The 14,620-nt window shown below is 40.0% G+C and overlaps 1 protein-coding gene across 2 annotated transcripts in view; it reads left to right on the top strand.

Moving 5' to 3' along the window:
* Positions 1-14,620, top strand: part of GPR160 (G protein-coupled receptor 160) — a 43,611-nt gene that overhangs the window by 15,661 nt on the left and 13,330 nt on the right. The gene's annotated exons all lie outside the window — the stretch shown is intronic.

The raw sequence follows: 14,620 nt of genomic DNA, 5'->3' as shown, positions 1-14,620 counted from the left end.
TATGTTAATTAATGAATAATTATAATATTTTTATGGCAGGGGCCTGGGTGGCTCATCAGTTAAGTGGTAAACTCTTGGTTTCAGCTCAGGTCAGATCTCAGAGTTGTGAGATCAAGCCTCGTGCCCAACTGTGCCCTCACCGTGCAGTCTGCTTGAGATTCTTTCCCCCTCCCTCTCCCTCCTACTCTGTTCCCCACCCCCCACCCCTGCCACCTCACATTTTCTCTCTTTCAAATAAATAAAATCTTAAAAAATTCTATGGCAGGGGCGCCTGTGTGGTTCAATGGGTTAAAGCCTCTGCCTTCGGCTCAGGTCATGATCCCAGGGTCCTGGGATCAAGCCCAACATCAGGCTCTCTGCTCAGCGGCGAGCCTGCTTCGCTTCCTCTCTCTCTGCCTGCTTCTCTGCCTACTTGTGGTCTCTGTCTGTCAAATAAATAAATCTAAAAAAAAAAAATTTATGGCATACAGTATTACAGTCAATTTGTAATGCAATATTGGAAACATTACATTTTTTAAAACCACTTACCTTTGGTGATGGGCTGATACACAATATCTCCAATTAGGAGAGAGAGGGACATATTGTATGGTAGTGTTATTCTTTGAAAACAAAGGTATGAAACAATATGAAAACAACACATAATTAATTTTACATTAAATATCATTCAGCTTATGCTGTGTAGGAGAGGCTCTCCAATTCTATACAAGTTTCTGCACAATGTTTTATATGATGAACACTTAGGTGATAATATTGGTGATGGCATAAAAATGTGTCCTACAGTTTTTGCCATACAGTTAATTAGATTTTCACACAAAGATGCTCACACACACACACAACAGGTAGGCTTATTAACTCTGCAGCATGATGATTACTTACTGCTCATTAAGTGGAAGTGGACCATTATAAAGGTCTGCCTCCTCCTCATCTTCACATTGAGTAGGCTGAGGGTGGCAGAAGTGGAGAGGTGGAAGGGGAGTCAGGAGAGGCTGGCACACTTGGTGTAACTTTACGGAAATACATTGTAATTTCTGTCTGATGTTTTTGCTTTTTCACATCTCTAAAAATGTTTCCATATGGTACCAGTCCTCCTTCCACCATTTGCTTTAGCTTCAGTGCTAGTATTACAGAAAAGTTTATACCATAAAAGTAAATAGCAATCTTGAATAAGCAGAACCCTTATTGTCTGCCAGACTGTCTACTCTGCCAGCTTGGCAGATACAGTTTGTTTTCTGGGACTCCTTGCTTTACATCTTCCTCATCATCTTAGCACAGGTTTGGAAGCACGCAAGTCATTTTCTGTTAATACCTCTAGTATGGTGTCTGTTAGCTTTTGAATTTCTTCAAAATTCATATCTTGAAACCCTTCACCCCTACCTTTTTTTTCCCGCCATATCCACTGTTTCTTCCATAACTTCTTTGATTGGCTCTGTGGTTTTTTTTTTTTTTAATATTTTATTTATTTATTTGACAGACAGAGATCACAAGTAGGTGGAGAGGCAGGCAGAGAGAGAAGAGGAAGCAGGCTTCCTGCAGAGCAGAGAGCCCGATGCGGGGCTCGATCTCAGGACTCTGGGATCATGACCTGAGCCGAAGGCAGAGGCCCTAACCCACTGAGCCACCTAGGCGCCCCTGATTGGCTCTGTTTTAAATCCCATGAAGTCATGCACAACACCTGGACACAGTTTTCTCCAGCAGGAGTTTGTTTCAGGTTTGATGGCATTTTCAGTGGTGTAATCCTTCCAGATTTTGATGACGTTCTCTCCACCAGCATTCTCTTCCATAGCATTGACATTCCTTTCCATAGAGTACCGTGATCCAGAGGCTGAAAAGGGGACATTGTGTTTGGAGGCAAGTAGGCCACTTTAATGCCTTGGTGTTGAACTCATGGGGTTCTAGGGTTCATATGGGTTCTGTCATGTTATTCAGGGTTTGCAGTATCGCACTAAACATGATGAAGAATACAGAAAAACTGTGAGAAACCACTTTTTACTCCGAAAAGCCTTTTACTGGAGAGGCAAGTGGCTCATGTGGAGATGATTAAGTTGGCATCACATGGCATTTTAAGGGAATAGTCGAAACACTTGAGCCACTGCAAACAGGAGGTGGCTATGAGATTATTACGGTAGTACAGTATATACTAGTTAGTTTCATGCCGCTACGATTTCACACTGCATCTTCACGCTTGTTTACATTTCTCTTGATTGCAAATGGTGCCATGTATGGCCTGTAAGTGTGTGTATAAGTTTTGATTAAGTTTAACTTTTTATAATTTGTGTGTATTTTATGGTAGTAAATGTTAAAACAGAATAGTATAATGTATCTACATATATTTTATGCATTCGTGGCATACCTTTTTCTTAATTTTTTCGATATTTCTAAGTTACACAGTTTGTGTCTGAGTTTCTTCAACTTGTCATGGATCTCCAAAAAGTTTTCCCATATATTTATTGAAAAAAAAAATCCACATGTAAATGGGCCCGCACAGTTTAAACCTGTAGTTTTAGTGTTAACTGTATATACACCTCACCTATAAATAGTTTTACTTTCCCTTTCTAATCTCTGTGCCCTTTTTTCCCCCCTTGCCTTACTGAACTGGCTAGGACAAGAAATGTTGGATAGAAGTGATCAGAGCAGATATCCTTGCCTTGTTCCCAGTTTTAAGGGGAAAGTGGTCAGTCTTTCACAGTTAAGTATGATGATAGATGTCCTTTCTCAAGTTGAGGAAATTTTCCACAATTCTTATTTTGCTGAGAGGCTTTTGTTTTGTTTTATTTTGTTTTTTTTATCATGAATTGGTGTTGAATTTTGTCAGAAGCTTTTTCTGCATCTCAAGATGATCATATGTTTTTCTTTATTCTGTTAATATTCTCTTTTTCATAGGGCACTTTCTCCTCAAATTAAGGAAAAAATATTAGGGAAAAAACTATTACTCAGTTTTAACACTTGAACATCTTAGTATCGTTCATGGAATGTAGGTTCAGGACCATGATTTAGACACTTTGAATCACACAATCTCCATAAAATATAAACTAAAAAGTACCATATATATTTAGGTAGAATTATTTGACTTAAGGGATCTGCCCGCCCCAAAAAACTTGTCTTAATCTCTGAAACTTCCACCATTAGTGTATGCTTTTAAAGAAAAAAAAAAAAATCACTCTGAGGAGATGTGTATCTTATCTTTTTTGAAACCTGAGGGAATAGAGACAAATGAGGCAAGTGTTTATGGTGGTAGAGTAAGCTGATGTGGAACTTTGGTACCCTTGTGGTTGATTAGCTAGGTTACCCCACACTGTGTGATTTGGAGGTGACTGGCTTGGTTCACTTTCTCAGCAATGACAAACAGAGCCTTGGTTTTAGAAGCCATAAGTAATTGATCCTGAGCAGTCTCACATCTCTGTGACTGCTAAGTCATCCCAAGAGCTGTGTTCTGTAGCTTGGGACTTCTGGGTAAAGTCTCAGGAATATTGAGTGTATATTTCTGATTGGTACTTCCTGGTCATGGTATGGTCACTCTTCATTTGCTTAAGAGCAAGACCAAAGGTGATGATAATCACTGAGAAGTAAGAAGCGATCTCTAGTTCAGATGTGCTTTGACAACAAGACGTGAGCATGTTGGCTAAGCAGTCATCCCGTCTGTATTTGGACATTTCTGGTGGTGGTACAAACAATAGTTCACAAACAAATAAATCCTTCTCTCAAACAACACCCATTCTTATGATCCTTTAACTGTTGCTGTTATGGATAGCTTTCCCGTATTTGTTAATTTCTTTAGGTATATTCCTATTTAGTGATATCTTAAAATTTGGTAGCAAAAAGCAAACAACTACTATAAGGTGTAGAACTCCTTTTTCCCTAATTCTGAGCATTGTACTTACATTAATTATCTGTTCCCACCAAATGATGAAGAGGCAAATATATGTGTGGAATTTTGAGTAAACGAGAAGTCACAGTCTCTTTGTGAGGGAGGGATATGTTAAAATATACATCACCAGAATATTAATTTACTATATTTAAGCAAGCATAGAGCATTGGGTTAAAGTTAATGGTAGCTGTATGGAAAACTGAATCATATCAGTATAACCTGATTTGTTCAAGAGCAATTAGAAGGATCTGGAGGAAGCAGAGCACATAGATCTTGATTTTTCTCATACTGTTGATTTAATTATAAGAAATGTAATAATCGACAACCTTGGGAAACCTAGTTTAGCTCAGATGATACCACGATTAGATGGTTGGAAGATGATACAGAGACATTATAAAGGATATGGTGCTGGTATGGATAGCTTTTATCAGTTAGCCTTTCAGAGGTCAGGCTGGAACCCAGTTTTATTTAATGAGTTTTAATCCATGACGAGTGATGTACTGTGTATATGTATTTATATGCCAACAAGTCAAAATAACCTAGATAAATTGGGTACTTACAAATTGGACAAAGTCAAATGAAAGCTAATTAATTTTATAGGTAAGAAGTTCAAATTGCTGAATGATTGGCTTTGTGCCTTTTCTTGGCAGAAAAAGCCCCTGGGCCATGCTGAATCATGAGGTAGTTGAGCCATCAATAACTGTAATACAAGTACTTGCAGAATGCCACATTTCATAAATCAGTGCTCTGGTTCAGAATATTTACATGAGGCTGACAGCAGGCAAAAGATACAGTGAAGGTTTACAGTGAATAAAAATTTTGTAATAGAAGTAGGGACTTAGGCAGCAAGAGGGGAAAGATGAAAAAGAACCAAGTAGAAGTATATTAAGTAGAATGGGCTAAAGTGCTGTACAAATAGATCAGAAATATAATGGCTCAAATTTACTACAACTTTATTTCTTTCATGTCACAGTCCTGGCGGGGGTGGTGGACGGGTAATTTCAGATTATTGGGTGGCTGTGCACACTCAGGGACCTGGCTTTACTGCCTTCACCATGTATTCTTTGGAGTTGCTCTGGTTGCCTGCAGGAGGGGGGGTGGGGTGAGCTCAGCCCGGAAGTAGGTAATGTCAAATCTGCTTACCTCCCTTTGGCTAGAAATCAGCTATGTGTCCATACCTAACTGTAAAGGAGTTTCCCTCGCTGGAAATACAGATTAGCTCTGGGCTTCAGAAAGTGAAGGGAACATAAATTTTGAGAGCTGCTAACAGTTTCTGCCATACCTCTGAGAAACAACAGCTAAACTGACAGATTCTCATCAACAATAGAATTTAGAACACAAGAGACTAATATATCAACTTAGAATTCAATATTAGTTAAACTGTCATTTAAGAAAGAAAGACAGCGAGGTGAAAGATGGCAAAGTAAGAGGATCCTGAGCTCGCCATGTTCCACAGACACACTGAGGCAACAATTATATCTATGCAACTAACTCTGAAACCCTGAGGATTGGCAGAACAAATCTGCTAGTTGCAGAGGGAAGGCCACATCAAAAAGGGTTGGATGGGTGGAAATGCAGTCTGGAACCAAACTCCCTGCTGTGACTCACTACAAACAGGAGGGACATCATAAGCATGGAAGAGTGAGGGTCAGACCGCACACTGGGTACCCTGGGCACCTGGGCCTGGGGACCCACCCTAGGAAAACAAGACCCTTTAATAGCTGGCTTTGAAAATCAGCCCCGGATTAACTCTGGGAGAACCAATGGGTGACAGAAAACCAAGTCTTTGTCCTTATAGAGCCAGGACCCAGTGGACGCCTGGGTGGCTCATTTGGTTAAGTGTCTGCCTTCAGCTCAGGTCATGATCCTAGGGTCCTGGGATGGAATCCCGTATCTGGGCTCCTTGGCTCAATAGGGAACCTGCTTTTCCCTCTGTCTGCCACTCCTCTTGCTTGTGCACACTCTCTCTCTCTCTGACAAATAAATAAATAAAAATCTTTTAAAAAATAAATGATTTTCCCAGAAACACAGCCCAGAAATTGCAGTTTGAAAAGCACCTGTGGTATAATGAAGGAGGTTTATCAACTAATCTTATAACATGTGCTGCAGGGACAGGAATCTGTAGGAGATTTCTCCTGGAGCAAAAGTGATGGTGGGTGCCATATTTATTACCCTGCGTTTGCCTAGATAGCCAGATACTTGTAGGAGCCAGTTCTAACACTCTGCATCTACCTTGCTAGCACTGTGTGCTCTGGTCCAGAGTTCCCCTGCAGACCCACCCCTCACAGCCTACCTGCTTCTGCAGGCACCACACCAAAGTGATTTGGTGAAAATAATCCAAGCCTCTTAGGTAGCTGCTTAGGGAGAAAGCTCTGCCCTTCAGTGTGCCTACCACCATGGCAGAGGTTAATAGCAGATGCTTAGGTTGAGTGCCAGCCCCACTCACCACTGAGCCCACCACAGCTGCAGCTGGGCCTCTCAACAGCATGAGCTGTAAACTCTGCTTAGGGCACCCACATTAGGTGAAGCAGTTCATTTTAGCCAGCTGGGGTAAAGGCCAGCCCTATCCACCAGCATGCCCACAGTGATTGTGGCACAACCAATATGGGAGGTTTGATGCAACCCACAAAGGGGATACCCCTGGAGAACTAGTATGGTTGACCAGTGGGGATTATGCCATTGGGAACCATAGGACCTTTTCTACACAAGGCCACTACTTTCAGAAGTAGGAGTCAGCTGACCTACCTAATACATAGAAACAAATACAGAGAGTTAGACAAAATGAAGAAACAGTGGAATATGTCCCAAATGAAAGAACAAATGAAAAATCACAGAAAAAGAGCTGAATGAAATAGAAGTAAGGAAAATGCCTGACACAGAGTTCAAAGTAATGGTCGTAAAGATACTCACTGGACTTGGGAGAAGAATGAATGAATGGACTCAGTAAGAACTTCAACAAAGAGATAGAAAAAATAAAAAACACAGTTAGAGCTGAAAAATAACAATAACTGATGGGGTGCCTGGGTGGCTCAGTGGGTTAGGCCTCTGCCTTTAGCTCGGGTCATGATCTCAGGGTCCTGGGATTGAGCCCTGCATTGGGCTCTCTGCTCAGCAGGGAGCCTGCTTACCCCTACCCCCCGCCTGCCTCTCTGCCTCTCTCTCTGTCAAATAAATAAATAAAATAAAAAAAAATACAATAACTGAAATGAAGAATACTTTAAAAGGAGTCAACAGCCAGATTAGAGGGTATGGATCAGCAGTCTGGAAGAAGGGTAATAGAAAACAACCAAGGTGAACAGCCAAAAGAAAAGAGGAAAATAAAATACAAGAATAGGTCAAGGGAACTCTGTGACATCAGCATATATAATAACATTCACATTATAGGGATCCCAGAAAGAGAAGGGAGCAAAGGGACCAAAAGACATATCTGAATAAATATTAGCTGAAAAATCTCTCTAATCTGGGAAAGGAAAAAGACATCTAGGTTCAAGAAGCACAGAAATTCCCAAATAAGATGAACCCAAGAAGGGCCACACCAAAACACATAATAATAAAAATGGCAAAAATTAACGATAAAGATCATTTTTAAAACAGAAGAGAGAATAGTTATATATAGGAAACCCCATAAGAATGTCTGCTCAGTTTTCAGCAGAAACTCTGTAGGGTAGAAGGGAGTGGATGATATACTCAAAGTGCTGAAAGGAAAACATTACAACCATGGATACTCTTCACCTAGATTGTCATTCAGAATTGAAAAGTAGAGTTTCCCAGACAAACAAAAGTTAAAGGAGTTCATCACCAGTAAACCAGCCTTACAAGAAATGTTAAGCAGCATTCTTTAAGTAGGAAGAAAGGGCCCTAAGTGAAAGAAAATTATGAAAGGAAAAAATTTCACAGGTAAAAACCAACATATAATAAAGGTAGTAGATTCACCACTAATAAAGCTAGGGGAGGTTAAAAGCAATTGTATCTAAAAATTTTAGTCAAAGGATACACAAAAAGATGTAAATAAAATATGACATACATAACATGTGGAGGAGAGTATAGAAGCTTAGTGCTTTTAGAATGTGTTCAAATTTAAGTGACCATTAATTTAATATAGACTGCTATACACAGAATGTTAGGGGCACCTGGGTGGCTCAGCCGCTAAGCATCTCGCTTCGGCTCAGGTCACGATCCCAGGGTCCTGGAATTGAACCCCATATTGGACTCCCTGCTCAGCAGGAAGCCTGCTTCTCCCTCTCCCACTCCCCATGCTTATGTTCCCTCTCTTGCTGTGTCTTTCTCTGTCAAATAAATAAATATAAAAATTTTAAGTGTTATATATGAACACAATGCTAACCACAAATCAAAAACCTATAATAGATACACAAAAAATAAAGAGAAAGAAGTCCAAACATAAGGACTCAGACATCAAGAAGAATGAAAACCTGCCATTTTTGACAGCATGGATGGAGCTAAAGGGTATTATGCTAAGTGAAATAAGTCAGACAGAAATACCACATGATTTTGCTTACATGAGGACTCTAAAAAACACAACTCTCAAGCCAAAAATACAGAGAACAAACTGGCTGTTGCTGGATGGGAGATGGGCGGTGCAATGGGCGAAATTGACAAAGCAAATTCAGAGGGCAAACTTCTAGTTATAAAGTCAGTCCCTCATGGAAATGGAAAGTACAGTATAGGGAATATATTTCATAGTATTGTAACAATATGGTGTGGTAACAAATGAAGACTGGTTATTGTGATAAGGATAAAAAAGGAAGTCCGCAGTCACTATGGAGGAGAATTTGGTCATACTTAACAGAAGCTTATAAGCATTTACCCTTTGACCTAGCAGTTTCACATCTAGTAATTTTTCCAGAGGAAACACCTCTACAAATCATTTTTGCAGAATATGCTTAGGAACTATAAACCAGAAACAAATGGTAAGTGGGTGGTGGGTATGGTTGGAGGGGGATAAGGAAGGAAATGGGACTTTCCTGAGTATTCTTTTATATATGGTTTTGACTTTAAACCGTGTAAATATTTTTCATATTCAATTACATGAAATGAAAATAAAGCAAATCCTATAATTGAATGTACAAAGAGCAACTAATAAAAACAAGTTGGTTACATAAACAAAGTAAAAAAAAAAAAGATAGTTTGGTAACTTAAGACAGTGCTCTGTACATGGTAGTGGGATATGTTGTAAGGACAAAAAGAGTGGGAAAGACATGTTGCTCTTTATTTCATTGTTAGTTATTGGCAATGGTCCCTGTATTAAGTCAGAAGCTATTTAATATGTATTTGAGTCAGGGGCGCCTGGGTGGCTCAGTAGGTTAAAGCCTCTGCCTTCGGCTCAGGTCTTGATCCCAGGGTCCTGGGATGGCGCCCTCCGTTGGGCTCTCTGCTCAGCAGGGAGCCTGCTTCTCTGCCTACTTGTGATCTCTCTCAAATAAATAAATAAATAAATAAATCTTTTTTAAAAATCTATGTATTAGAGCCAGGATAATAATTAAATCAACATACTAATGTGATTGGGAATGAGGTTCTAACTTTGGGAGAAGGGAGATAAAAATATGGAATGAGGTGAAGTGAAAGGAAGAATCATGTGATGTTAGCTTTGAATTGGAGGTTATCAGTATAAACTCTTGATAAAAAAAATTAATTTCCAGCCCCATCTACTGAAAGGGCCTAGACAGTGACACCTCAGTGTAACATGTACCTTGAGCTCAGTTGTTGCTTTCTAAATACCATTTTTTCAATAAAAGGTAGGATTCCTTGAAAAAAATGATTCTGGGTCGATAGAAGTTCAAGATGCCATAAAGCAAACAAGCACTTTTAGAGACTGAGACCTGTCAAGAGGATACAGGAGCTAGCTTGAAGGAACTCTGACAAGAGGAATTTGGGGAAAAAATCAGGCATTCAAAAGAATAATGATGGTGCTGGATTATAACACACTGCATAAAAAATCAAAATATATTTCCTGAACAAGAAAAAAACCTGCCAGTTCATGAAAGCAGAGTGAATCCTGGAATTAGAAAAATCATTGTTTTCCCATTATGGTAATTGATTCAGGCAAGGATGATAAATGGATGATAAACCATGAGATGAAACTATGTTGCAGAACAGCATAGTCTAACAGTCTTAGGGAGAAGGTACCCCTGAGGCAGAGAAGTATGGCACACACCTCAATCGAATGATCTAGCTTCACATGAGCAGTAAGAAGGCAAACTGACATAATGGGATCCAGAATCTAGATAGTATTTCTGTGAAAAATGTTTATGCTGAGGACAGTTACTATAAGAGGCCATCAGCATCCTGACTCAAGACATAAAAAATGGGGCGCCTGTGTGGCTCCATGGGTTAAGCCTCTCCCTCTGGCTCAGGTCATGATTTCAGGGTCCTGGGATAGAGTCCCACATCGGGCTCTCTGCTCGGCAGGGAGCCTGCTTCCTCCTCTCTCTCTCTCTGCCTACCTCACTGTCTACCTGTGATCTCTGCCAAATAAATAAATTTCTACAAAAAAAAAAAAAAACATAAAAAATGTTGGAGAACGGTGTGCCCTAAAAATAGGTAAACTACAGACTTATGTTTTAAAGTAAAATTTCCTTATTTTCACTTTCAGATATAACCTTAATTTTTACCCAAGTAATGAAGGTACATGTTCAAAAGGATTACCTAGTTGGGTCAACACTTTAAAAAAAAAAAAGAAAGAAAGAAAGAAAGAAAAAGTCCCCTTTTCCTGCCTGCTCCTCACAGGCAACTTCAGTTCCTTTTGCTGCCGGTATTGACCATCACACCTCTGGTGACTTCCTCACTACACACTCAGCATTTCTCACTTAGAGCATTAGCTGTTTACTTCCCAAAGGGAAGGTGATCGCCCAGGCCTCTCCGTCTTGCTGGGAAGCCCCACTACCACCATCGCTATATCCGTGCACTCTTCGAGGCCCCGTGCTATCGGTATCACCAGGCATGTTTAGAACAGTATCCAGTGTTAACGTAAGCAGGACTCTGCAAAAACCATCCATAGCTAGCCAGTGTTATGTGTTTATTACAGTTGCATTTCCTTTCCTGAACATTATTGTTTTCCTTTTGTCTTTTTTATTTCTTTATATTTATCACTAATTCAACCATAAATTCTTCCCTATTCTGTAAATCTCTTCAGGTACACTCAAAGGAATTTGGAAGGTCCATCTTCTAGAAATTTCTCCCACAGCCATATGCCCTGCTAATTTAGATGGTGTGATATACACAAAAATGTATAGCTCACTGGACTTCAAGGTGAACACCCTTGTAATTGCCACTCAGATAAAGAACGAGGCCTCTGCCCCATACAGCCCTTCTGTGTGATGTCTCCATCCCCAGCTCCTCTCCCCCAAAGTAGCATGGCTCATAGAATAGTCACTTTCTTGTATTTCTGAAAGATCATTTTATCACCCAAATGTGTATCCCTGCAGACTTCAGTCTTACTCTTTTAAAAAAAATTGTGTTTTTTTTTTTAAATAGTCATCCCAACATGGGGTTCGAACTCATAACCCTGAGATAAAACCTAAACTGACATTAAGAGTTGGACACTCTGGGCGCCTGGGTGGCTCAGTGGGTTAAGCCGCTGCCTTCGGCTCAGGTCATGATCTCAGGGTCCTGGGATCGAGTCCCGCATCGGGCTCTCTGCTCAGCAGGGAGCCTGCTTCCCTCTCTCTCTCTCTCTGCCTGCCTCTCCGACTACTTGTGATTTCTCTCTGTCAAATAAATAAATAAAATCTTTAAAAAAAAAAAAAAAGAGTTGGACACTCAAACAACTGAGCTATGCAGGTGCCTCTGAGATGGCTTAAGTCTCTTTTTTGCTCCATAGATTACTTCTCCATTCCCCATTCCCCTGTTCTTCTGTTGAAGAACTGAACCATTTGACCTTCAGAATTTTCCACAGTGTGACTTTTGCTGATTATATGTTCATAGTACCACCCATTAGGTCCCTCTGTCCTCTCTTTCTTTCCTTTTTTAAAAACAGCTTTATTGAGGCCCCTGGGTCGCTCAGTCATAAAGCATCTGCCTTTTGCTCAAGTCATGATCCCAGGGTGCTGAGATCAAGCCCCGTGTTGCCTGCTTCTCCCTCTCCCACTCCCCTTGCTTGTGTTCCCTCTTTCGCTGTATCTTTTCTCTGTCAAATAAATAAAATCTTTTATAAAAATCAGCTTTATTGAAGTATAACTAATATACAATAACACATCCTTACTTGTACTCGTTTGATACTTTCTGCCATGGTCTGCACCCACGAGAAGAAAATAAATACTGCTATCGCCCCCCCAAAAGTTCCTTATGCCCTTTTGTAATTTCTCCCTGTTGCCCCTCCCTGTTTCCTTTGCAACCAAGGATCTGCTTTCCTTATTATAGGCAAGTTTGCATTTTCTAAGATTTTATATAAATGGAATCATGCAATGTGCATTCTTTTTCTTTTGCCCTGGCCTCTTTCGTTCAGCATAATGATTTTGAGATTATCCCTGTTGCAAATTTTGGTACTTTCTTCCTTTTCTATTGTTGAGTGATATTCCATTGTGTGGATAGACTGCTGTTCGTCCATTCAGTCGTTGATAGAAATTTGGACTGCTTTCAGTTTGTGTCCTCTGTACTTCTTTCAGATTGGCAGCTGATCTGGAGATTTTGACCAGACTCAGCGTCAGTCTATAGGAGACACAGAATGTCTGGGTTCTCTCCTGTTGTGAGATGATAGCAATAGTTGCTTAAGGTTGACACCTGTTAATTCATGGGTGGGAGGCTGGGGAAGAAGGGCTGGTTGCAGAATGATGGAATTCTAAGTCTGCAATTTATTTCTCATTTTAATTTATTTCTCATTTCTCATTTTTAAGTTGGAACACTCTTTAAAGCGCTACTTTTTGGAAGAGGGTGGTGGGGTATAGACATTGGGGAGGGTATGCGCTATGGTGAGTGCTGTGAAGTGTGTAGACCTGGCAATTTACAGACCTGTACCCTTTGGGCTAAAAATACATTATATGTTTAAAAAATCTTAAAAATTTTAATTTAAAAAATAATAAATAAGTAAATAAAGTGCTACTTTGCCTCATCTGCTACTTGGTTGTCCAGTGGTACATCTCCTATGGGGTAGGATAAATGCTTTATTCTTTCCCTTCATTTACCTGTTTTTAAGATATCCACCCCAGCTTTCATTTCTTTGAATGAAACCTGTTGTTTTTATTTTTCTGTTGGAAAAACTGCTTATCTCTTTGTTGCCTTTGTTTTGAAATTTCCAAGGATGTCTGTTTTCTTCCATCAAGGTGGGCACTGATGGACTCTAAGTCTTGAAAAACCAGTCCTAGAAAATGCTGGAGTCTTTTCTTTGATTTCTTCCCCTCCTGTTGGTTCTTTTTCTGTGACACCCATTATTGAGATTTTGCACCTGCTGGGTTGGTTCTCTTATGTTGCTCTTTATCTTTTTCTAAATTTTGGGGGGAATTTCCTGAATTTTCTAACTTTTATGTTCAGCTTATCATTTCTGCCATGATCATATTTTTACTTTCCAAGAGTACTTTCTCATTTTCTGTTGTTATTTTAAATAGTCTCTCTTCTTGTTTCATGGATGTAGTATTTCCTTCCTGAAAACAGTGAGTTTCTAAATCAGGTTTTCTCCTAATGTTGAATGCATCTCTTTCCTCCAAGTTGTCTATTTCTTCTTGTGGGTTTGACTTTTCATAGTAGAGATTTTCTTTGAATGTCTGATGATCTTTGGATATGTAGTTCATATTGATCAATAGGGCATTATCTAGGCTATTTCCTTAAGGAAGACTCAAGGTCAGTACCGTTAGATATTTTTGTGATAATGGTATTCAAAAATCCAAGTGGGGAAAAGAAGACTGGAGAGGTCTCAACTTTTAATATGTGTTTTTCCTTGATCTCCCTCTTTTTCAGCATGGTATTTTTCAAGTCTTTCCAGAGTTCAGCCGGAGACCACCTAAATTTTACTCTTGCTGGAGGAGAAAACCTCTTATTCCATGGAGAGGCAGTCATCTGTTGCACTGAGACAGGAAGGGATCTGGGATCTAATTGTTTGTCATTTGCATCCAATCCTGTTTTTAGCCAACACCTTTGCGTCCCTTTCCAAACTGACCTGAGCCAGCAATTCCTGAGCATTTTGCAGGCTCTGAGGTAGAAATTAGGTTGCACTGTGCCTGCTCACCTGCTAGCTTTCTTCAGTCTGATATCAGTATGTGTGGTTCATTTGGGGATTTTATTAAAAATGCAGATTGAGAGATGCCTGATGGTTAAACTTCTGTCTTTGGCTCAGGTCATGAGTCCAGGGTCCTAGGAATGAGCCCCACATTGGGCTCCCAGCTTGGCCAGGAGTCTGTTTCTCCCTCTCCCTCCCCCTCTCCCCCTGCTTGTGCTGTCTCTCAAATGAATGAATAAAATCTTTTTAAAAATAAATAAATGAAAATGCAGATTGATTCAGTAGGTCCAAGTTGGAGCCTGAAATTTTGTATTTATAACAAGTTCCTAGGTGATGCTGATGCCCCTGCCTCTCAGACCACACTGCATGTGGTAGGATGCTGTCATTCAACACTTGGCCATTCATTTTCCAGCCTCTGGACTGTTTTTGTGTTTTTTTTCCCCTGGTGTCTGCTATAAATTCTTTCATCGTTGGATGTTTTTGTCCTTAAAAAATTGATGAAAAACTGCAGACATACCTACAAAGAAACAGAATAACTATTAATTAACCTGTGGTCAGTCTTGCCCCATCTATACTCCCATCAACTCCCT

The sequence above is a fragment of the Mustela erminea genome, chromosome 1 (assembly GCF_009829155.1).
Source record: "Mustela erminea isolate mMusErm1 chromosome 1, mMusErm1.Pri, whole genome shotgun sequence".
NCBI classification, from domain to species: Eukaryota; Metazoa; Chordata; class Mammalia; order Carnivora; family Mustelidae; genus Mustela; species Mustela erminea.
Note: the sequence above shows the minus strand (reverse complement) of the source record. Positions and strands in the feature narration are given on the sequence as shown.